The 23768-nt window shown below is 44.7% G+C and overlaps 1 long non-coding RNA gene and 1 pseudogene across 2 annotated transcripts; one reads left to right on the top strand and one right to left on the bottom strand.

Annotated features, from left to right (window-relative positions):
• Positions 1-6023: 6023 nt before the first annotated feature.
• LOC149356383 (uncharacterized) lies at positions 6024-7522 on the top strand. Its single transcript, XR_016289808.1, has 3 exons — positions 6024-6072; positions 6158-6373; positions 7411-7522. It is a non-coding gene; the product is annotated as an uncharacterized LOC149356383 (long non-coding RNA).
• Positions 7523-12562: 5040 nt separating this feature from the next.
• LOC149356382 (uncharacterized) lies at positions 12563-23501 on the bottom strand (annotated as a pseudogene). The gene is made up of 5 exons (XR_016289807.1): positions 23283-23501; positions 17106-17168; positions 16932-17003; positions 16072-16134; positions 12563-14068 (listed from the first exon to the last, which is right to left on the bottom strand). The product of XR_016289807.1 is annotated as an uncharacterized LOC149356382 (transcript).
• Between the last annotated feature and the right edge of the window lie 267 nt (positions 23502-23768).

Below are 23768 nucleotides of genomic sequence, written 5' to 3'. Positions count from 1 at the left end.
ACAATCATGTGCATCATGCAGCGCACAGTTAAAAATGCGATATTGTACGCGATGCATGCCACGCGGTGCAAAGGTCATGCTGCGATTATCGCGAAATTCAGGGAAAAGTTATGCAATTAATTTTTCATTATCATTCACTGCGTGGCCACAGCCGGCAACTAAGCTTGGATTATTAAGCGAAATGAGAATCGCGCAGCTGTATTTCAAAAAGAAATTAAGGCCACTACGACACTGATTCTAAGAACGAGAGTTCGTCATTTGAACAAAATGTGTCAGTTAATCAGTGGCTCTGCTACACATACTTATCTGTACAATTAAACGTTGCTGTGCATGCAACACTTCACAAAGCACTCACCTACAGACTCTCGCCGGGCCTGTGAACATTATCTTGCAGGCGAAATATCACCTCTGGCCTCGCAAATTCTAAGACGCGCTCTCGCCGATCCAACTCGCACAAAAGTGATCTGGGCTCCTGGCCACCAGGGTCTACGAGGCAATGAGGCCGCTGATGCGGCCGCCCGAGCGCTCACACACCGGGCTCCTCATCCTAGCTCTCATGGCTCAGAAGCTCATAAACCGCTTCTGCGGTTCCGCGAAATCCTAATTTATTATTGCGACAGCCACCGTCTCTACCCGGCACCTGCCAAGGGGCTGAGTAAGGCGGAGAAGCGAACTCTGCGGCGCCTGCAGACAGGAACCCTTCTCTGTCCTGCAATAGCAAAACACTTCGATCCGGACACAGATGGGCGCTGCCCGCACTGTGGAGAGATCTGCGATATCTTTCACATGGTGTGGGCATGTACTCAGAATCCTCACCTTCCCCCCTCCCCCACCCCCACCCGAGAGGCATGGGAGACTGCCCTCCTCAACTGCTCCACACTGGAGTCCCAAAGGGCTCTGGTCAAGCGGGCGCGAGACGGGGCCTCGTCATGCGGTGTCCCGGACTAAGGATACCGACCATGCAGCAGGGTAATTTATTATTTTTTTTTAACCCTCAAGCTCCCTTTGATTAAAGTTTTCACCACCACCACTTCACTAGATAACTCCTTGTAGTGAAATCGTTCTTGTGTTGAGGTTGGAACCCTTTCACGTCGCTCACTGCCACTATTGCACAGCTATTATTGTCTTGATATCGCAAGTACACGTGAGAAGGCATACTGCAAGGCACCACGCAACAACGCGTCCAACAAAACACTGCCCCGGCACGCACGCAGGAGTGTTTACTCACGCAGGATTTGGATGTAAGTGAAGTGGGCAACTACATCAACAACAGTATATTTTGTGCGCAGAAGAAAGTTTGTTATAATAAATTAACATTATATTTTTGTAACAATTCTCAGTTAATTTTATAATTTACATTCTGTCTTGAGATTATGCAACAGCCATCCAAAACGCCCCTGCCAACTGCTGCAGTCGCAATATCGCGTGTTGCGTAAATCAGAGAATGTCGGAAAAAAATTTTCTCGGCCTAACCGCACGTTTGTTCAGGCTCAGATTTCGCACAGAGGTTGCATATGGCGGTCAGTTTTGTTTTATACTACATTTAGGGGGGTACTTGCCTGATCCGGTCAGAATTATTTGGAAATCTCCGTTGTCTGCGGCGACAGCGAACCAAAACCGAAAGACTTCGCAGCAGTGGTACCCGTAGCGTCATCTCGCACCCACTAAAGAAACCCAGCTGTGCTAAGTTGGTGAGCAAATTATCTTTGCTTGGTGCTCTCTGCTGCGAAGCAGCGCAAGATATCACCAAAAATCCGGTCGTACAGCGATCAAGAGAAGACCATCACCGTGACTTGGCTATGCTAGTCCAACTCCTCCTTCGCTGCCCTCCCCGGTAGCGAGCTCGTTTCTCCGGTATGTGCGAGATGGCGCCACGGGTACCACTGCTGCGAGGACTTTTGGTTTTGGTTGCTATGAGAACTCGGGCCGCTAGCAACGGCGTACGGCGTCGTTGTTGCTAGTGGCCCGAGTGTGTTTCTCGTTGGCGGTGGATGGGCTTTCGGCATGGTATGCTCGGCCTTACGAGTTGAAATCTGCATGCCCCGCGTCATGACGTTACGCACACATCCAGGATCACTTATAATGCGGCGAATAACCGCTCTTTTGATATTTTGTTCGTAAAATTTGGTGTCGTGACGCGGAGCGATCGATACGTTAAAATGAAACTCGCGAAAAGGTGGCACTTCCGTATCGCGCTTCGACACGCGTAGAAGCGTTGAAAGTTTCGGTCACCCGACTTTTGCACCTCCCCAAACAGCACAGAAACGTGAGGCCGCTCCTGGCGGTGCTGAGCTGCGTTTCGAAGGCCACATGGCGTGCGTACGGTAGCCTTGAGGAGGACGGTGCACTGCGCTAAGTGGCGCGCAATATCGTCTTTCTCGGCCTGGCGTCGGAAAAGGTTCCCCGCACCGGTGCGCCGGTCTGTGTCTAGGAGTGTGTTTGGGGCGAGGGAGGTGTAGGAGTACTGCGGCGAGTGGCACGGTTTCAAAGTATTTTCTTTTATGAGTACCTTGAACAACGTAGCATCGATCGGCGGGGTCCCTGTTCGTCGTGCGCTCTGGGTGCTAGCATCGGATCACAACGGCGCATTTCGTGCTAGTTGATCTTCCGCGGCCGATTGTAGCGCTGATATTTTACACTACTGACCTATGTAACGTCTGATCAAGTAAAAAGTAACAAATTGCGTCTTTTTCAATGCCGGTATGCTATGCGGAAGTTTTGGCTGACAAGGACAGATTTGCTCCCAAGTGCAGGTATGAAAACAATTAGTAAAACTCATGCACGTGCTAAAGGTTTTTAAAATGTGCGCTGAGTAGTACAGCTGCACTGCAACAGAATATTTTTTTAATATGTGGCTCTTCTGCAGCACATTTAAAACGACCGTCGTGAAAACCCAGCTTGAGGCCCTTCCAGCTCATCAAGTGCATTTGTTTGCATAAAACCTCTGAGCACGATGTGCATGTGCAACCTTTGCAGATCACAGTATTACTCAAAGCCATGTGTAACAAGTGGCATCTTGGGATAGCGCTGCAGAGCTAATATGGGCTATTTGATTCATGCGTCTTCATCACATGCAGTGCACACCCAACATAGAATATTTTTCTCCTAGTTCCAAGCATGGTAACCTTTTTTCTGCTGGCTATAGTCTAACAAATGTGACGAACTTAATGTGGAAAGTCTTGGTCTTTGCAATGCATTGGTTGTTTACTATCTTCAATTGTCAAAGTAATATGCATTAACAGCACAAATGCATTTTATTCAAAAACATTTGTTAAGGCTGCCTCGACCATCATAAGGAGCCACTCAACACATATGGAGTGTATTGCTCCAATAGCAGTATGCCACTATAAACACTGCTACCCCACACTGAAAGGAGAACAAATGTTTCGGGTAAAAAAGTGAATGTAAGTATGAATGTTAATTGTTGCCTGTCATCTGCAGATATTCTGGTCCTGCAGCAAAGTGAGTTCATTCATAAGAGAGGCCTGAAGACATTTCATAATTTGAAGAACGAAACTTGCTACCACCTGCAAACACAGCATGCCCTGCTGCTAACTCAGTTTAAAAATCTAGACCATGCATGTTTCATGCAGAGCAGACATAAATAAGCACTAAAGCTAAATATGCAGTTTACAATCATGCTATGAAACCAAATGATAGTGCAAAGTGAAAAGTACAGGGTCAATCACACTTAGAGGGAACACGGCTCTGCAGGGCCACGTACCTGCGGAGTTCCATTGCATCTAACCTGTTCATGAATCAATGCAGAGTGGCGCACGAGAAGAGGGACCTCGACGTCGTGCTTCGTGTTATCTGCCTTTTCCACAGGTTTGCTACCGGCTTGGTTGCAATGATGCTCCACGTGTGCGCAGCCTCACGGAGCCATGTTCACGCTAAGTGCGACTGACCCTGTACCGAAAAAAGGGCTCAGAAAGCATGTACATAAATGCATTACTCCACATGAAAATGGGGGGGAGGGGGCACATCCTCTACTTTGAAAAAATAAATCTTGCTGCCACCTGTCAACACAGGATTCCCTGCTCCTTATGCAAGAGACAGAAACCAAGCCCATGTATACAGAGAAAGGGAACAAATTAGCACTGTGATGAAATATGTGCAATAGTGCAGACATGATCAAAGCAATAAAGTGCACGTGTCTATTTTCACCTTAATTGCTCGCAATGCTGCACAAGACTGCTAAAAAGAGCCAAATGCTTCTTCACTGGCTGTGGTGGTGCAGAGACTAGAGCATTCAGCTGCTTAGCATGAGTTGCAAGTGCTATCTCAGCTGTAGCATTCACATTTCATTGGCAAAAAAAAGAAAAAAAACGCAGCTTTGGAACATGAACTCCACAAAAAAAGACTAATCGTTAATAATATCAGCTTATACATCTGCGCATAGATCAATTCATGCATGATCACAATTAGTCATGGTAGAGAGTGGGCAGGCAGATGGGCGTCTTGACAGCACAAAGTGAACAAGGGATGCTGTAGCCTCAGGGTCCTTGCCAATGCCAATGTTTAGACAAGAGGACTTGTCTTCACGCACATGAACACAAGTCCTCTTGTCTGAACACTGGCATTGGCCAGAACCCTGAGGCTCTTTCCTCCTCTGTACACTTTGTGATGATCACAGTTATGCCATGCTAGCTGAAAATAATGTATGAGTGTTCTTCAAGCATTCTCCAGCACAACATGCAAAGCGCACAAGCAAACATACAAAGAAAACAGTATATCTGTAATGTAATACCAATGTGTGCAAATTACATAAGATACCCTTCTTCAGGTTTCAATGAAGAACGTGAATAATTTGAAGACAGACGATGAAGAATTTATTTTAAAAAACTTACAGTGGAATCAGCCTGGAGATTTATGCAAAATATACTTGTACAATTCATTAACAGCTGAGTAAGCTTCATGAAAATTTTCGATAAAAAGTTGCTATCCAGTTTTTACTCTCGTGCAATGTACTACTCTAACAGCCACAATCGCTGCCCCTATCTATCATTGTTCAGTCAGTATCTGGCATGAGGAAAGCAGAACATTATACGAGGCATGATACACGTATGTGCATCGCGATGTTCCGTACTGCACTCAACACGCAGATTTCTTACTAATAGCCTTCTTAATGCTGTGCTTAATGACACACTTGGTGCATGCATTCTGCACTTCAGTTTGGTGTCAAGCTTGTCTCTCACCAACAGCGTAAGTAATGCACCACTTGTAAGTCGGACTAGATGCGATGACTCTAAGGATGCATGGTGTCGGCCCACTACTTTCGACGGAGCTTACTTTTTAGGAAAATGCACAAGTGACGTTGCACAGCACGTGTCGCTTGGAACAAGCAGACGAATCGATGAAATGCTCATTTGAGAAACTGAAAAGTAGGCTACACGACCCGCAGCGTGAAACACTAAAGCTGACTTATGACACTCCACTGCCAAATCTCTGCCATCTCAAAACATGCTGACGACGCAGCGAACGCAACAACGCACCACACCGCCAGAAGTTTCTCTTTCGAGCAACACGGCACCATCCGAGCCGCGCGCGACCCGTGCCCCAAAGCTTGGTGGAGAAAGAAGAAAGCGAGGAGAGAGAAAAACGGAAGAGCAGAGACAGGCCAACTTCCGGTTGCGAGGCGGCTTCACAAAAAGCGACGTCAGGGCCTATCCTTAGTTTTTTCCTTCCTCGAAGTGGTTCGCTGTCGCTGTAGACGATGAGGATTTCCAAGTAATTTTGACCGAATCAGGCAAGTACCCCACCTAATTGGAGTATAAAACAAAACTGACCACCAGATGCAACCTCTGTGTGAAATGTGAGCCCAAACAAACGTGCAGTTAGGCCGAGGGAATTTTTTTTCGATTTTCTCTGATTTACGCAACAGTCGGTATAAGTGTCGGTGCTAGGCATGGTGTGTGAAGTTAAGGCATTTGGCTTCATTTTTGATAGACCCCACAAGAAAGCAAGCGTGAGGAGCATATAAAACGTACTTGAGTCCAAGTTCTCAGCGTTGCGTGCCGAAAACGATGGCCCTGAGACAGCAGCGGGGGAAACCCTGAAAGCTCTAACTTTGTAAGTATGATTTGCACATGCAGATATTCTGCGTGGCCGTGTGCTTCATTTTCGCCAGCTGGAATAACAAAAAAAATCTTTACAGTGAGGATCTGGCTCGCACGCATCACATGGCTTGCCGGAACGAGGGGACAGCTTATTGAAATCTCCGAAGGAGCAAACGGAATCTCATGAAGAGTTATGAAGTTGTGTGCCGATCTGTTCGCTTTTCTTCAATTCGTTTCTGTGACGCATGCAGATGGCACCCGCAGACAACTCGGCGGGTGAGGATACGCAGTCGCAAGCCTTGGCAAGCATTGTAGTATGCATACCTAGAGTATTTTAGTTGTATAGTTGCGCAGCAGTTAAAATTTACAATGGCCATGATTAGCATTATTATTCATTACCATATATGTGAATACTGATCGCACCCGGAATGGGAAGGTTCGATGCTCTTGCCGAATTTCTGACCCAGCACTCGCCGGTGGTTGGCTGCAAAGCACACCCCGAGAGTAGCCCGCTTGCTATTTTGGTCATTATCACCTACCGTGCTGGTCGTGAACATTAATCTAAAGCGAATTTGAAGGATCGCAGAGAATAATAGTTTACGCCAATTGCATCAGAAATTTAGCTAGTCATCCACAGGCTGCCCGTGGCTCCTTAAGATCTCTAGCTCACTTTTTGGTCTTTATTTTTAGCCATGGGTACTCTGAGTAGATCGAGTGCGCTTAGAATTCTGTGGCACAATGTTTGTGCTCTTTTTATCAGTCTTATATATTGAAAAGCTGGGTGTTATTTGGCTTACATGAAGGAAGAATACTGAGATATATCCCTGCTTGCAGTTCCTTGCACCAAAGTTGTGATGCAAGGAACTTGACAGTTTGACAGTGAAGTTTTTGTTGACATTTCTAACACGCACTTTATTGCAGCTGAGCACCTTTTTAAAGAGCACCTACAGAGCTACAGAGCACCTTTTTTAAAGACCTGCTGTGGGAGGCGAAAGATATTTACAGTTTTCATGGCAAAATGTTAGTTTCCTTAAGTTAGCCAGATGTACGTGGCAGGAAAATTTCAACATGGAAATTCTGGCTACTGACAGCATAGACAGTACCTTGCATGTTCCTGCATTTGAAAAGAATGTCTCTCGCACACAGTAGACATCATGATGTTTGCATTAGCAATGGTCCAAAACAGCCACTGCTGAGAGATGGGCCAGATGACAACCCAGCACATATATACACACAGGCAGCAGCAATTCCCTGTAAGCAGCGCTGAATGTTTTGTGGTCTGCAGTGCATTTGTCTTGAGCTTTGAAATTCCTTTATGCCCTGCTATATACTGTGCTTCTCTCTTGCACAGGGCGGACATCATGATGGGCATGAGAGGAACTGTCCAAAACAGCCACCACCGAGAGGAGGAGGAGACGGTCCGGATGACAACCTAGCATACATACATGAGCAGCAGTTCTCTGTAAGCAGTGCAGAATGTTCCTGTGGTCTGCAATGCATTTATGTTCTGCTTTGAAAATATTTTGTACCCTGCTAAATACTATGCTTTAACGATCATTTTGATGATTCAAGTACGCAAGAGCCATCTGATGCATTGCCTGCCTCAAGTGTGGAAGTGGAGGACTCACCAAATCAGGAACTTTTGGAGCTATTTAGCAACTCAGTTACTGAAAAAATTGCAATGTCAAAAGGAGACATATTTCTTTTCATTCGAAAGCATTCACAATGTCTTAACTTAACATTAAATGGACTACTAAATCTCATTGAGTTAGTTCATTGCATGTTTGATAAGCCAATTTTGCCCACTGTGTGCCCTATGTGCTGCAAGGAATGGCAAGTTTCTGAGGCACCTTTTTTTGTAAGGTTGGATGTTGTTCCTCAGCTCAGAAAAGTATTGAAAGATAGAAAGTTTCTTGACCACACTCAGCCCCTGCCACACATTGACCACATATCTGATATTTCTGGTGGAGAAATGTATCGCGACTTTGTTGATGCAACTGCTGATGCTGGCTATAGGATCAGCTTTACATTGAATGCGGATAGTGCCCCATTATTTAAATCGAGTAACACTTCAATCTGGCCTATTCAGCTAATAGTCAATGAGGTTCCAGCTGTAGAAAGAATGAAAAAGCTTGTTTTAGCTGCTTTGTGGTTTAATAAGGACAAACCATGCATGCAGATGTTCCAAAATACTTTTGTTCAGGATATGAACAACCTCTCCATGAATGGCTTCTTAATGAATTACAGATTCTGCCACAGAATCTGTTGATTCTGTGGCAAGATACCAATGCAGGGTGTGACACAGTTTAATGGATATTATGGCTGTAACTGGTGCCTGCAGAAAGGTGAGGAAGTTGGAAGGGCAATAAATATCCAGCTGCAATTAATGCTCCAGAATGGACAGAAGAACAAATGATAGAAGATATGGAAACTTCCATTGAAAAAGGAAAATATGTGAATGGAGTGAAAACTGTTTCCCCACTCATCAATCTGCAACACTTTCATATAGTCTGGAGCTTTGTTCCAGACTGTATGTACTATGTTCTTTTGGGGTGGGGAAACAGTTTCTAGAAATGTGGCTCATCCATACCACATAGCCTGTGAGCAGCAACTCAATAATAAAATAAAACTAATAGTGCCTCCAAAAGTGGTACGACGACTGCCAAGGGCAATTCGGGAGAGAAGGTGGTGGAAGGCCAAGGAGCGGGAAAACTGGATTTTCTTCTACAGTTTGCCAGTCCTAGAAGGAATTCTGGAGAACAAATACTTGCATCATTGGGGATATCTTGTTGGGGCCATCCATATTTTGTTAGTGGAAAAAGTGTCACTTCCACAGCTCGAGGTTGCTGAAATGCACCTAGTAACTTTCCATGGCTACGCACAGCATTTGTATGGCAAGGAGTGCATGACTTACAATATGCATTTTCTTCACCTGACAAAGAGTGTGCAACAGTGGGGTCCTCTTTGGGCTCATTCAGCATTCCCTTTCGAGTCTGGGAATGGCACCCTAAAGGATGCTGTAAAAGCTGCCAATGGCATTCCTCACCAGATATGCCGTGTGCTCATTAAATCTGCACTTTACAGTTGAGAGCAATTAGGAGCATTTGTCTTCAGTGCAGCTGTAGGTAGTGGTAGTGAATTTTGTACCTTTTTCTTGTCCCTTAACTATACAGTCAGCCAGCGGATATTGTTTTAGATGGTGCCTCAGATCCATGCACAGCTGCTTGTAGTCCCTGTTATTGTGTCGCATAGATGGTGATGACTGCCGAGCTGGTATAAAAATAGCACAAAACTTCCTGAGAGGAACCGGCCAAAGATCAATAGCTGCAAGTTCACTTAATGCATATCCCTCATTTAGAAAATGTGCTTTACTGCATTCTGCAGGCTCGGCCAGCACTGGGAGTGCATTGAGCATGTGACCAAGGGAGTGACACTCATAGAGCCAATGGGGACGTTTTTTTTTGAAGGCAATGGTGGCGGCACCTGGGAGAGGCTATAAACACATGGATTGCTCAAAACTCCCCGAGCCAAGCCAATCAAGCCAACAAGTCAATCCAGAAATCCAATATGGCGGCGCGCATTGAGGTGGCCGGTTGCTCGCGCGTTCCTGGTGCTGGCGGCCGCTAGCTCGATCCAAGCTTTGTAAATACTGTTGGTTAACTGCTCCCGCGCTGCATTCAGGCTTGATTTTCTAAGTACTTACGGAATCTGCTCACTCGCTTTTGTATTTCGATGTGTCTGTTGATGTTGCATGGTGGCGAGCGGCGCGACTGCTTAGCAGCTGCGCTCGCTCGAGCACGAAAAGCGTAAATGGTTTTGTACAAAGAGCAATTTATTAAAAGAACATCAGCAGTGACAATCGATGTTCAAAAAATGATTTCAGGCATCAGTGGCATTGCAATATCAGTGACAGGCATCCTAAAAATCAAAATAAAAAATGCCATTATATAAACCTAGAAGACATGAGCGCACAGAGAATATATAGAGGATAAAAAAAGGTATCAAGGTAGGTACAGTATACATAATCAAATGCTACATGAATGAATATAAGTGTGTACACAACTTTGTAAGAGATTCAGGTAAATAGCAGGGAAGTAAAACATCTGACATGTATTGAAATGCATCAGTCTGTCGCTATGAATAAACACATGCAGAGAAAGGCAGCGAAAATTTTCAACCTTTCACTCGAACAGAAGAACTCACAGTGCATTGGGCTGGGGACAACATAATGTGCTGCAGTGCTAGTGCTTAGTATAAAGACTCCAAGAAAAGCTCACTGTGTGACTCGGCTAACATTGGGCATGTTTAGCTAACTTTTGCAGATGAGTTACAGGCTGGCATGCTGTACAGAGTAGCTCATCTTCCATTCCTTATTTCGGTTACTTGTTTTTTGTTGGTGCCAAGGGTAGGAAGTTGCAACCAAGGCAGGTTGAGAGTCATGTGCAGAGAAGACTTTTTGAAAATCCACAGAACAATTGTGGCCATGGCTGGAAAGGTCATTAATTCAGTTTGCCGTGACGATACACTGGGGGGTAACCGAAAGTAAGCATCCATATAAATAGGTCGTTAGAGAAAAGAAAACAACACACAGACTGTATAAAAAACCGGCAATTCTTCTCCGTTCCAATATATTGCATCCACCACAGTGTCAAGTTAATTTATTACTGAGTGGTAAACTGCAAGTGGTTCGTGTACTGTACAGTATCAGCACACATTTAGGGACGCCATATAGTTCAATATATTCTGCCGGCCACTGCTACTGCGTCCCTCATAGCTCATGTATTGGAAGTGAAACCTCAAATGTTATAACTCCTGAAAAAAAACGCACAGCAAATGTGAATAGCAGTGCAGCATAGTTCGAGCACACTCCTATTGGACATCAGCACATATGTCAACCAATTTGCATCTTATGCATATACCCCTCTTAATTGCTACAGAGTTGAACATCTTGCCAGTGGGTTCTAGCCATCAGTAAATTTTCCAGCTGCACAACCGAGTGCAAGCCATTACCAGGGGTTGCCAAATAATATACCACAAACCCCTCGGGTCTGCACAGCACCTTTGGGTTTTGTGGGCACCTGTGTCTACATATGCCTTGACATTATGCATGACGTGTTTCACAATTTTAATTTTGCACAAATCATGGTGCAACTGTTCATAGAGACTATTTTTAGCATACATCCAGTCATTATTAACTGATTTCTGGCATTTCTTAAGGGGCTCTGTGACTGCGTGCTTGTCGCACAGGAAGGGAAAGAAGCTGAAGCACACGGGTTTTCCGCGGCACCCTGTGTAAGCTGTTGCCATTCGGCATTATTGAGGAAATTGCGAACCACTGGTCATAGCAATGTTCAAACTAACAAGGCACACAACCCCCTCCGGAAAGCAAACTTGTACTTTCCAAAGGAAGTAATGCAGCAGGAGGAAAAGCAGTCGATATAGTATATGGGCAATCGGAGCAGGACTGTGGATAAACAGGCACATAAACACTTATATACATTAAAAAAAGTAAAAAAGAAGTTCAAGAGAGGGCACAACCTGGTGCTTGGCTGCTGACCCGAAAGACGCGGGTTCAGTCCTGGCCGCGGCAGTCGAATTTCGATGCAGGCGAACTGCTAGAGGCCTGTGTAGTGTGCGATGTCAGTGCACACTAATGAACCCCAGGTGGTCGAAATTTCTGAAGCCCTTCACTACGCCATTTCTCATACACAGCTTGAGTCGCTTTGGGACGTTAAACTCCAATAAACCATACCAAACCAAAAAAACAAATATAATAATCCTAACCTAACTCAGTGCACCATTAATTTAGCCAGTAATTTACACTTTCTTCTGGCAGGAGCACTCTCTTTTGTTTTTGTTATTGTGTTCTTGGTTACGAATGAAAGGTGGCAATGTAGCCTTGTGTGGGAGAATAATTGAAGAAATTTCATTTTGCAGCCTAGTGAACAGAAAATGGTTTCCTAGTTTGGCATCCTTTCAACAAGAGTCGTGCACACATTCGATAAATGGGCACAGTACAAGATTTCTTTTCTGAAGGCTGAATCCAATTCCTTTATATAATTTAGACATTCTTCAGATGTGGTGGCTACTGACCTGAAAAGGTGCTCAGGAACACCATTCTCCTTGAGTAGTGCAAAGAACTGGTGGCGCCCATGGAGAGAGCCACCGTCTGCTACAAGGAGTGTTCTCTCACATGTGCAGTCTGTAGTCCTCTGGTCAAGAAAGCTCTTCACAAGAGTGCCAGTGATATGGTATACAACATTTTCATATACTATGTCAGAGGCATCTTGTGAAGACGCTGGCACGTCACATAAATCTGAGCCTTGCTGCCTGCTGTGGCTTGTGGCCGGAGTGCTGCTTGATGACAATAATGCAGAAACACCCCCAAATTGGTGAGGAACGCATTTGTTGTCACTTCGCAGTTTCCTTGAGATATTTTGAAGAGTTGGCCAATCCAAATATGTTTTAGAGCAGCCACGAATCGGTACACATTAGGTGTCTCATTGCAGCCCCATGTTTTTGACGAACTGTTGCAAAAAAATTTTCCAAGGGATCTTGCTGCAATCGACGAGTGAAAAGATGAGTGAAATCGAAATCTTCTTTTAGATCTGAACACAGCAGAAGCAAGGCTGTGGTTGTGATCTGCCAACCTTTGATGGTGTGTGGTTGCTTGTCCAGAGGACTACCAAAATGCCACTGGGCGATCCAATCTATGCATGACTCAAGAAAGACATGATGCTCCGAGCCCTCAGCCATTGCGTACCATAACTTGTCGTCCTGCTTCTTCAGGCCCAAGCTATTCAGGCAGTCAGAAAGCTTATCCATCCTTTCCGCAAGCTCTGCTGTAAATTTGGCATCTACAGGAAGCTCCTGAATGGCGATGAGAGTGAAGAGTGCCACAGACACAGATTCACTGAACACTTGTGTGGCATACTTGACTCTCATGTCAGTAAAGGGCATCCTGTAGATGTGTCGTTCTTTTGGTTTTTTTGCCAATCTCCTTTTTAGATGTTCAGTTGGTGTGTTCGAGGCTTGATCTATGCTACGAGTCTTTTGGTAAAGGTTTTTGATATATGTCCAGTCAACAACCTCAGAGTAAGTGAGGGGTGTCGAACATGAAGTATATTTTATGGTTGTTGACAATGAAATATGGCTCACGGATAGAATGGATCAGCATTTTTGACAGGCTGACATTGTTCGACCCTTGATCACAGATGACCGCTTTCACCAGAAAACCTTTTCTTTCAAGCTGCTGAATTAAATCTAATAGCAACTTCCACATTGCAAGTTGCATTGTGGGATGCTGCAAAGGCTACTGGCTGCATCCAACTTCTTGATATGCCAGCCACCGCCAGAACAAGAGCTGTGTTTGCCACAAGAGAAGTCCTGGTACTCCCATCATCTGTGAAGCCAATTACAATGTCTTTGGATTGATCATACATCAAATTTTTTTATTTCATCGAATAAAAGACAGCATGCTTTGTCTTGTAGTGGGCAATATTGTGTGATTGATTCTATTGCATCCATGGCATCTGGAAAGACACCAGGTGTCATTGGGATCTCTGCCAGCCAGTGTCTCAGCGTCCTTACATGTGGCAAATGCAGCATTTCTCTGAGGAATCGGTAAGCTTTTGGAGAATGAAAGAACAAATTGAGAGCGAATTGCTTCATTTATCTTGACCAAAGCTTTCTGGATTTTGGAAAAGAATAGAGCCTGATTTGAGCTTTAAACAATTCAAAAAGGTCTTGTGAGAAATGCGGTTCAAGCTTCTTCAAAGCCTCCTGCTGCATTAGTCGGCTTGATTGGTGCCTTTTTCTGATTCTGCCCAGTGCTTTTCGGTACCTGTTGCTTCGAGAATGCAATTTCTTGAAGCGCCTTTTCGTGTGAGGGCTGTACGCACGTGTTCGTTTTTTACGTCTGCTTTTCGGTATTTCCGGCGCTGGTGTCACCACTGGCCGTGCAGTGCTGTCCTCTATGGCACTACTGAGGCCGCTAGGACCAGCTTCAGCTGAAAAAAAATATAAAAGAAAGCAAAGAATTATTTTTTGTCAGCCTCATAGAGGAACCTATATCCCACACAAAATCACAATTAGGGTGTAGTCACAGGGCTATTAATTGCCCACCATACAGTGCCATGTCGTTTTTTGTGCGAAATGATGAATGCAGTCGTGCCCCATTAATGTGACCGCTCTGATATAGACAGCTTTACTGGTGACCAAACTTTTTCAATGCATTTACGTGTCGCTTTATGAAAACTCACAGCACAGACAACAGACAGGTTAAAAATGCATGGAGCCCATTGGTATCTATGTGTTTTTGTTCCTTTAATATGGACAGCAATGAGAACAAATTCCTGAATGCCTCTACCTGTTGTTCTACCACTTATAATTTGAGTGTAGAAACCCGGCGGAAGGCAATGAATGAGCAAATGTTGTCGTAATGGCCTTTCTATGTGTCCATGGTTTCATTCATCCTTTACAGTGGCTAGGTGTCCGGTTAACACGCCTTACCATTTGCTGCATTGCACGAGTGCCTGTGAAAACAAAATTCTGTGTGCTGCATTGAAAACCACATTCAGCTGCTCTCAGGTGAGTGAGCACAGGGTCCTTGGTATCTGAACAGTTGCAGTAGCAGATACTTCAACAACGCCAAGAAGCACTATCATGTGCCTAAAACACTACTGTGACATCAAAACATTCTTCAAAATATACCACACAATTTTCGGGATAATAGCGACCAGAATAATGCTCCTCAAGCTGCTAAGATTGCCCAATACTCACTTCATGGTCCACTACTATGCATAGAAGCGGTCTGCAACCATTAAATGTTTTTTCTGTAAAGATATCTTCTTTCGTTTTTCTTCATGATTCGTTATTACGAGAGGCCCACTTTATGGAAACCTTTCGACGAACCCAAAGTGTCTCTATTAACGAGGCATGACTTATACTGTTCTTGAAAGAGAAATGACCCTTCATAGGGTAATTTTATCCTTTAATGGTCTGAGAATTTTCTGTCAAAGGACCACAAATTCCCAACCACAGAAAATACAGTTGGCAAAAAACTCAAACTCAGAACATGCAAATTTTCATGAAATAATGAAAGAAACCAACAGCCCTTACAAAGTAATGGCTTTCCTATTAACAGTTGTCTGAGGGAGTTCTTGAGGATACATAAGCAATATTTACAGAAATGCGACCATGGCGCATTATATTTCCTAGTGTATCTCGTTCAGCTGTTGTGCCATCATTTACATGCACCACATCAAGTCTACAGGCGCCATGTCTAGTGCAGGCTGTGGAGGGGCAAGCCGCACCCACCTTTTGCGTAGGCTGCTTTTATCTTCCGCTTTTAAGTGCTCTATCCAGTGCAAGTGTTTGGAGGCAATCCAACTGGCTACACGTCACCTGTTTCCATTCACTGCTGCACTCTGCTTTCCCTTCTTGATCTATGCTCATCTGGCTGGGTATAGGTGAGTGCTAGCAAAATGCAGAGAAGGACTGGCGCTTCCTAATACCCTCAAGGATGTATTTCCAACTAGCCCCAGTAGTAGCTCTTTCGCTTACCACGATATGTATGCTGCCCTGATGCATTTTCCTCGTACCATACACCAGAAAGGTGAGACGAGTCACATTCATGTAAACACTGCTATGATACAATTGACAGCACGAGTGCTCTATACATGTTGTTCTATCAGTAAATTAAGAACTTTTAGAACAAAGCCGCTAAATGTAGGCTTGTAACTGCATGTTTTGTTTTGACAACATTACACAACTTGGGTATTTACCCAACAGTGCCTTAAAAATGTGTACATTTTTATGGAATACTTGAGTTAAGCAAATGGAAAAATCCAGGAATATATACATATTTTTTGGCAGTCAAGCACTACTTAACCACTATTATGGGCCCGTCGATGCCCACCATGAAATTATCAAGGTTACTGGTCCATAGTTTTCAATGTAGATGGGAGGTTGTATTTTGCAATAAATTCTCATGTTTTCTTGGAGAACCTACCATAATCAGTTGATTCCAGTGGTGCTGGTGTGGGCACTCTGATGGTCATGGTTTGGGTAGCACCTCTCAAAGAAATAAAAACTCAGTGGCCCAGGTATTTTACTGCTCAGGTTCACTTTCTTAGGCTAGATTTGAAGCATATATCTGAATGATGAGCAACAAACTAGTGAAGCAAGTTTCACGGCGTCTGCCTGAGAAGGGTATTCAATGTGTTTATTGAGCTGAACGAAAAAGTGACATATTATAAAATGCTCTACAGAAAATAGAGATGTCCACCACGTAAACAATGCCTTCAAACATAGTCTCACAGAAAAAGATACGAAATACTGCTTGGTAAGCATAAAGTTAAAACTTATTTCTTCTCTTTCAAATGAATTTCTGGCGCTCGAAGTGGTAGTATAGCACGATGTGTGACGCAGCTAATTATTAAACACCCACGACGTTACTGTGCACTGATACAACTGCATAGTGTTAAGCTATGTGCAATGCTGTAGCAATAGTGTTGAAGTTAACTTATCAATTTTCGTAGTAGATTATCACTGCTGTAACAGTTCACTATACACATCTTCACTGCCAGGGAGAGGAGGGGTAGTAGTCGCAGCAGCAGTAAACTGCGGGGCACCGGTAGTGTGCTGGTAGCCTGCTGCAATTAAAGCACTACTCGGTTTCTCCCAATTTAAGCCATTCAATCAGTAAAGTAATATAGCATACGCGTATTTTGATGTGTGAAGACACAGCTCTCAGTACCTTATGCGAGGATTGCGCATGTTATAAATCTTCACTAAGAAATAACGCTCCATTACAGTACTAGCCTCAAACAAATGGAAATTTCTTCACCTCACCTCACTTAGTGCACTTACCTGTGCCATGGACGGTGGAATCTGCACCAACGATTGTCCCTGACGCATATATTGGTGGCATAGGACAGTAGTCTGAAATAGAGGTGCCACAAAGTTACTTCCAAGGAAAACAAACCAACTAGTGTAGTCAATGCGTAGGGATGCTTTCCTATGTAAGAATGCAGGAAGACTTGCCATGGGCAAGCAAGATTTCCACTGGTGCAGCAGTGGACTGGGATGCTGCAGCAGAACCAATAGCTGTGTGAAGAAGGAAAAAAAAAGATAGTCGGTCAAGCTCTGCATAGCAGCAGCTTCTGCTCAATACACAGTCTAGCAGTGGTGTTCTATTCGCAACGGTTTATCTTCCTCTTTATTTGTGTGATCCTAAATTGGGCTTAAAGCGTTTTTGCACGTTTGTAAGAAGTTCAATTATAATTAGAGAGTAATTACTCATTGGCATCCACACAAGCGCAGCCAACAGCTACAGAGGAAAGCTATACAGCTTTCTCAGAAACTTCGTAGTTAAAGAAAAATTCATCCTAGTCCGGGGTTCGAACCCGGGACCACCGCTTCACCGGAGTAGTCGCTCTACCAACTGAGCTAACCGGGGCGGCAAGCTTATGGTAGGGCGAGAGCGAATTGACCAATAACTCGAAGTGGGAACTGTGTTGGTCAAATGTTTAGGGGAATCCCCCAAGGTGCAGTAAATTTGTAATAAGGGAGTAATTACAGGCTGCGCTTGTGTGGATTCTAAAAAGTAATTACTGAGATCGACATTCCTGAAAATAAAATCGAGCCCCCAGTGTGAATTCAACTCAAGCAGCCAACACAGCGATGCCAACAAGCCCAGCCAGAGACGCGGCATGTGGTTCAGCTAAAAAACAAGAGAAATTGTCTCCCACTCCACCTCTCGACAAAAATTCACAGCCTTTACCTCCCTTGCCACGCGATGATTACAAGATTGTCTTTAGGCCAAGATTGTCTTTAGGCCAACAGGCGACGGTTTTGATGCCACGGCATTATCAGAGCGTGAGCTTAGGGCAGCCATACTGATGGCAGCACGGTACCAGTCACGGCTGTGGCGACACCCAGCAAGGAACGCGCTCTTCAATACGTCCAACTAAAATCCATCACTGTGCAGGGTCCCTACTCAAGGTGGCAGTGTCAACCTACATTACCCCCCCCCCCCCTGACACTGCAACCAGGGAATCATACACAAGGCCTACGGGAATGAGTCTCCAACGGAAATCTTTGAAGAACTAAGAAGAGCAAATCCACTCCTTCCCATAGTGAAGGCACGTTCTCTAGGAAAGACGTCAACATCCCTTCTATTCCACTTCGCGGCGGACAGGCTGCCACAATCCATCAGGTACCTCGGAGTCCTAAACGCGGTTTATCCCTTCCATCCGAAAGTTGAATCATGCACGAACTCTCGCACAGTTGGACACAGGCGTGATGTGTGCCCAATGCCAGTCCAAGGTCATTGTCAGTGGTGCAGTGTTCACCATCCATCAGAGCAAGTCTGCACCCCAGTCTGCATATGTGCAGGCGACCACAGAACGGGAGACGCAAGATGCAGACATCGTTTCAAACACACGACCAGACAAGCATCAGGATCCTTGTGGGCCAAGGAACAACCTTCAAGATCAAGCTAAGCTCCAAGGGCAGTGCCTCGACCACACGCTCCAGGTCCAACTCATTCCCCACGCTGAAGGGCTCCAGATCCTCCAGAAAAAGTCCAACAAGAAGCAGAGACTCCAGCGGCTCATCCAAGGCCGGAACATCCAAACAGGTGAGCTGGGTGGACAGGGCCTCCCATCTTTCGCACAACTGGTCAGAGTCTCAAAAATCCCAAGAGCAAAAAATCATACACAACCTAATTGAAGAGAATCGAATCCTTAAGATGGCGCAGATTCTTGCTGATTAAATAACCTTACGAGTCCCACCACCCCATCCATAACCCATAACTCACCTCCTCCTAAAACAGACGAATCAAACCCAACAGATAAGTCTCAACAACTGGAGCAACTCTTTTCCCAATCAGGCCTCGCTCCTCGTAAACGTCCCCTGGTTGATGAGGGAACAACAACTTCGGGAGATCGAGGAAAAAGCCAACAACACAGAACAAAAAGTTGAGTTGGGCTTCACTCAGGTAGCTGAACGATTTACTCACTTGGAGCAAAGTACTTGATGATATTGTCAAGAAACTTAGCAGCTCCCACTCTAACCCTCTAACCCTTCCTCCCAACCAGCATAGAGATGGCTACCTCTTCAACGCACGCCCCTCATCAAAATCCTTCCCTCCATATTTGGCAGTGGAACTGGAGAGGCCTAAAAAAGAAAAAGATAATCTTCTTTATATTCAGCAACCTAAATCCCACACATTACAGCAATCCAAGAACCTAACAAGACATATATAAGTTACCAGGATATCAAGCTATCCACCCCTCTCATGCATCACACCTATGAGTCACTACATTCATGCATCGCAACATCACCTACATCATTCATGACATGACAGACATGCTCCATTACTACCAGTACATTGAAATCCTCCCTCGCAAATCAGGCCAACCTACTTACTTTGTCCTGAACATCTATAGCCACCCGAAGAATAAACATCCACGGCTTCTCAGGGCCTTACGAAAAGCTCTTTCTGTCGCGGCGCACTCCCCACTAATTGTTGTCGGGGATTATAACGCCTCGCACATGGACTGGGGATATAAATATACTCAACCCAAAGGGGAACATCTCGGGGAATTCATCCACCGAAATCACATGACTCTCTATACAGATCCCAATCAAGCAACTAGAATAGGCAACAGCGTAAGCAGAAACACCTGCCCAGACCACACCCTTGGAAAACATCTAAAGCATGTGACCTGGACAAATGCAGGCCAAAACGTTGTAAGTGATCACTTTATTCTCTCACTCGTGTGTTACGCAAAAAAGCCTCACCCTGTCAGTCAAAATTAAACGCATAGTGGACTGGGGCCTTTTCAGGAAAAAGTGAGAGTCCACTGCCACTCAGAAACTAGAGGACTACTCCTCCTGGGTTATCCAATTAAACAAAGAAATTGAAGCTTCTACCAAGGAAGCAGCAACTGCTCAGGAGTCGAATAAAGTAGAAAGCCGACTACAACATCTGTGGCAAGTTTTATGAGTTTTATGCGCGTCTACTAACCGCGATGCGAATTCCAGCCAGTGTTGTGTCTGTGTGTGCGTAGACATCACCCGTGAACCTCATTGTATTATGCCATCATCAGCCTTCATTCGCACTTTCCTTTTCCTCCTCTTCCCTTTCCCCTGTGTGGAGTAGCAGGCCAGGGCCATGTTACCAACGGCCGACCTCTCCACCTTTCCCTCATTAAAATTCCTTTTTCTCTCTAACATCTACTTCCATACCATGTTCGGTTTCAGATCCTACCTTTCAACACAGGATGTCATGCTACAGATCAAGGAAGACATACTTGATCCTTCGACACTCTTGCATGCGAAAAGCCGTACAAGTGCACGCATTGTAGCAATGGCTTCAGCCAGAAGATTAATATGGTGAGGCACATTGCATCCACACGGGCAAGAGGTCATTCAAGTGCACTCATTCCAGCAAGATCATCACAAGGACATATCGCCTGTCAATTTACCTGCGCACCCACATGCAGTTCACCTCTGCACCCACACACACATTCACACATACGGCCAGGTATGTGAACAGTTGGTGACATGTGAGATGTATGATTGTTTTCGTCTGGCAAAAACACGATGACTATGAAGCATGAAATGCCGAGCAAAATTATACGGCCACATGATCGCATGTTCATTGTACATAGGTACATAAGTTAGGAACAATCACCACCCTGAGAATGAACAAGGACGACAAAAGATGACTGGGCACACACTACCAATTGTCTTGCTCGTCCTTGCTGCTTCGTAACGTTGCTATAAGTTTTTATAATACAGGGATGTCTCTGCACTCTTGTGCAAACCCAAGCTATATAGGTAGGTTCCCCATTATTGCCAGTTCAATTCCCTGACCGATACAAAAATAACCACGCCAGTTATCATTAGGAATGGCGTCTCCAAAGGCACCGGCTTGAATTTCGCATGCACAAAAACTTATGATGTTTGGAGTTTATTGAGCAGCACCCACCACTGGCTTATGCAGCTTCACCACTTTCCAAGAGCTACAGACAGCTTGCAAGCGCAAGCTGTGGCCAGAGTTGGCACATCTCTTGAACACTGTGGCCGTCTGGTCCCAGAATTGGTAAGTAAACATATCATATTGAAAAGTTTCTTCTTTGGTAATGCATCAAGCAGGATAAGAAAGTTAGGCCTTTGTAAGCATCAGAATATTTGCTTGTAAGGGCAGTTTTCAGATCCAGTTCCTTTAGTGATCCTGATTCATCACTGGTGTCCTAGTCCCTATGAGATCATCAGCGTTAATTCCTTTGTTCCTGGCTGATGTATTTTTGTTTCTACTGGTCTCTATAATCTTGTCACAGTTCTCTTTGTGTTTGTGGATAAAGTCTAAAAGAGCAAAGTGCATAAGTAGCAAGGACCGGAACATTCGGCAAGTGATGAGATACTATTACCTCTTTTGCACATTATAGGCCCTTGTGCCATAGTCCATCAAAGGCAATAGTCTGTGGATAACTTTTGGCAAAGCCATTCCTTCTTTTCACTGCAGTGCAATGTGTTTGAGAGTGTGTCTTTATTTGTTGATATGTGCATTTGCACGTTTGCTTACAATTGTCAGTTTTGTTTTACGCTTGAGGTTTTAAGTGATGGTTTGCCAAATGCTTAGAAAATGGGTCTCTGATCCCACCTTATGTAACAAAAAGTATGTTCTGCCACGGCGCTCTTTGGAAAAGTGCAGCCCATGCATCATAACATGAATCATCATCATCAGTATTGTTTGCTTTAGCTACTTTGATTTGTTCAGTCTCCGTTGAAGTTTCCACATACTCCAAATAAATGATCTTTTACATTAGAGCAACAGTTTCTGCTAGCATCTCTCACTTTTTTGTTGCTGCAACGCACCTTAAAGTATATATTTGTAAGGGGCAGTTTGTATGCATTGCCCTATACTTGCTTTCATTTTCATTATTTCACACTGGTAGTGCAAATCGGAGAGTGCGACATATTTTTGACATCTATTTCGAAATCAAATCCTGTGCCTCGCAATGTATTGATTTTTTCGGTATTTTATTGTGTGTGCTCACAGATATTTATTAACTTTATACAAAGGATGCCTGAAAGAGTAACTGGAAAGTTTGATTAGAACATCTATGCGATGTAATTAAAAGTCTTTTACATTAAAAGTATTTTACTACTACTACTATGCGATGTTTACTTGAAAAGGTCTTTAGCTATGAACTGTGGAGCTTCTTGATGCCACAAATGTGCTTTCGTGTGCACTGTTCAGCTCCATGCCGACTTGAGAACAGAAGATTTGTAAGACCAGCAAACCTAGCTTCAAAAGTGCTCCCAACAAAATCAATAGGCATATCCCTCATCTAGAAAACATGCTTTAATGCATTGTGCAGGCTCAGCCAGTAATGAGAGTGGATTGAGCTCGTGACTTTCAAAGAAATTGCAAGCAGGCAGGCAGCGGTTCCAGTGGCCTCTCTGTTGCTATGCCACAGCTGCTAGCACTCACATTAAAAACCATCAGAGGACACACAGCAGCGAGTGGCCTTTTCAGTGCAGGCTTTGCAGCAAGACCTTTTCTAGAAAGTTCATCTAGGAGGACCACATTCACACTCTTGCACGCGAAAAGCAGTACAAGTGCACGCATTGTAGCAATAGCTTCTTCAGCCAGAAGATTAATATAGTGAGGCACATTTGCATCTACACGCACAAGAGGACATTCAAGTGCACTCACTGCAGAAAGACCTTTACAAGGACCTATCAGCTAACAACTCATCTTCGCGCCCACAAGCAGTTCAACTTCGCACCTACACACACCTCCACACCCACAGCCAGGTATGTGAACAGTTGGTGACGTGTGGGATGTGTGATTCTGTTTTTGTTTGGCAAATGCAGGTTGACCATGAAACATGAAATATGGAGCAAAATTAAGCTGTACAGCCACATGATTCTTCCTGTGTGTTCGGCCCTTTCCCGTATTTTGATAGCGCTTACCAATACCCTTTTTTTATTTACATGAAGATGAAGGAAGGGGTTGGTGCACATAGCGGCTCCGCCTACACCCATATTTTCTTGCTCAGCATGCAGGCCGTGCCTCCAGCACGAGAAGAACACGTATAAGAAGCGATAGACTACAGACCTGCAGTGCACTCGATACCGGTAGCAAACGCACTGGCTCGTCCCCATCGAAAGCAACGACAAAGAAGAACTGACTATAGTCACCTGAATGCGAGCTGAACGTCGACATGCAGTCTTTGTCCCAGGAGCTCCGTCCGGAAACTTCATCTGTTATTGAAACTGCAACTGAAAGGACATGGCCATATACAGCAAGCAGCATGGGAGAATGATGTCGTAGACTTGTTCTGCCACCTCAACGACATGTTTAGAAGATTACACCATGTCGGAACATCCGCCGAGTCCATACTGAATTATCATCATACATTTCCATATTTGTATAGCGGCTGCATAGCGAACTTCTAGGTAGGTAGGTAGGTCTTCTAAAACTCAGCTGTTTTCAAACGGTGCAGCTGATGGAGAGCCTTGCTGGAGAAAGACTGCCTCTGGGGCTATTTCGGATGTCCCCCATACTATGCCGACGAATACTCGCAAGCGGGCGACATGGCCCTCGTCTGCGCCCTCGGCCACGACTCGGCGGTGGCAGTAGGCGCGATCGGACGAGATTACTCCCAGGAGCGCTGGCCCAACTGC

Source organism: Amblyomma mixtum, chromosome 3, assembly GCF_055824585.1.
Source record: "Amblyomma mixtum isolate Tamu chromosome 3, ASM5582458v1, whole genome shotgun sequence".
NCBI classification, from domain to species: domain Eukaryota; kingdom Metazoa; phylum Arthropoda; class Arachnida; order Ixodida; family Ixodidae; genus Amblyomma; species Amblyomma mixtum.
Note: the sequence above shows the minus strand (reverse complement) of the source record. Positions and strands in the feature narration are given on the sequence as shown.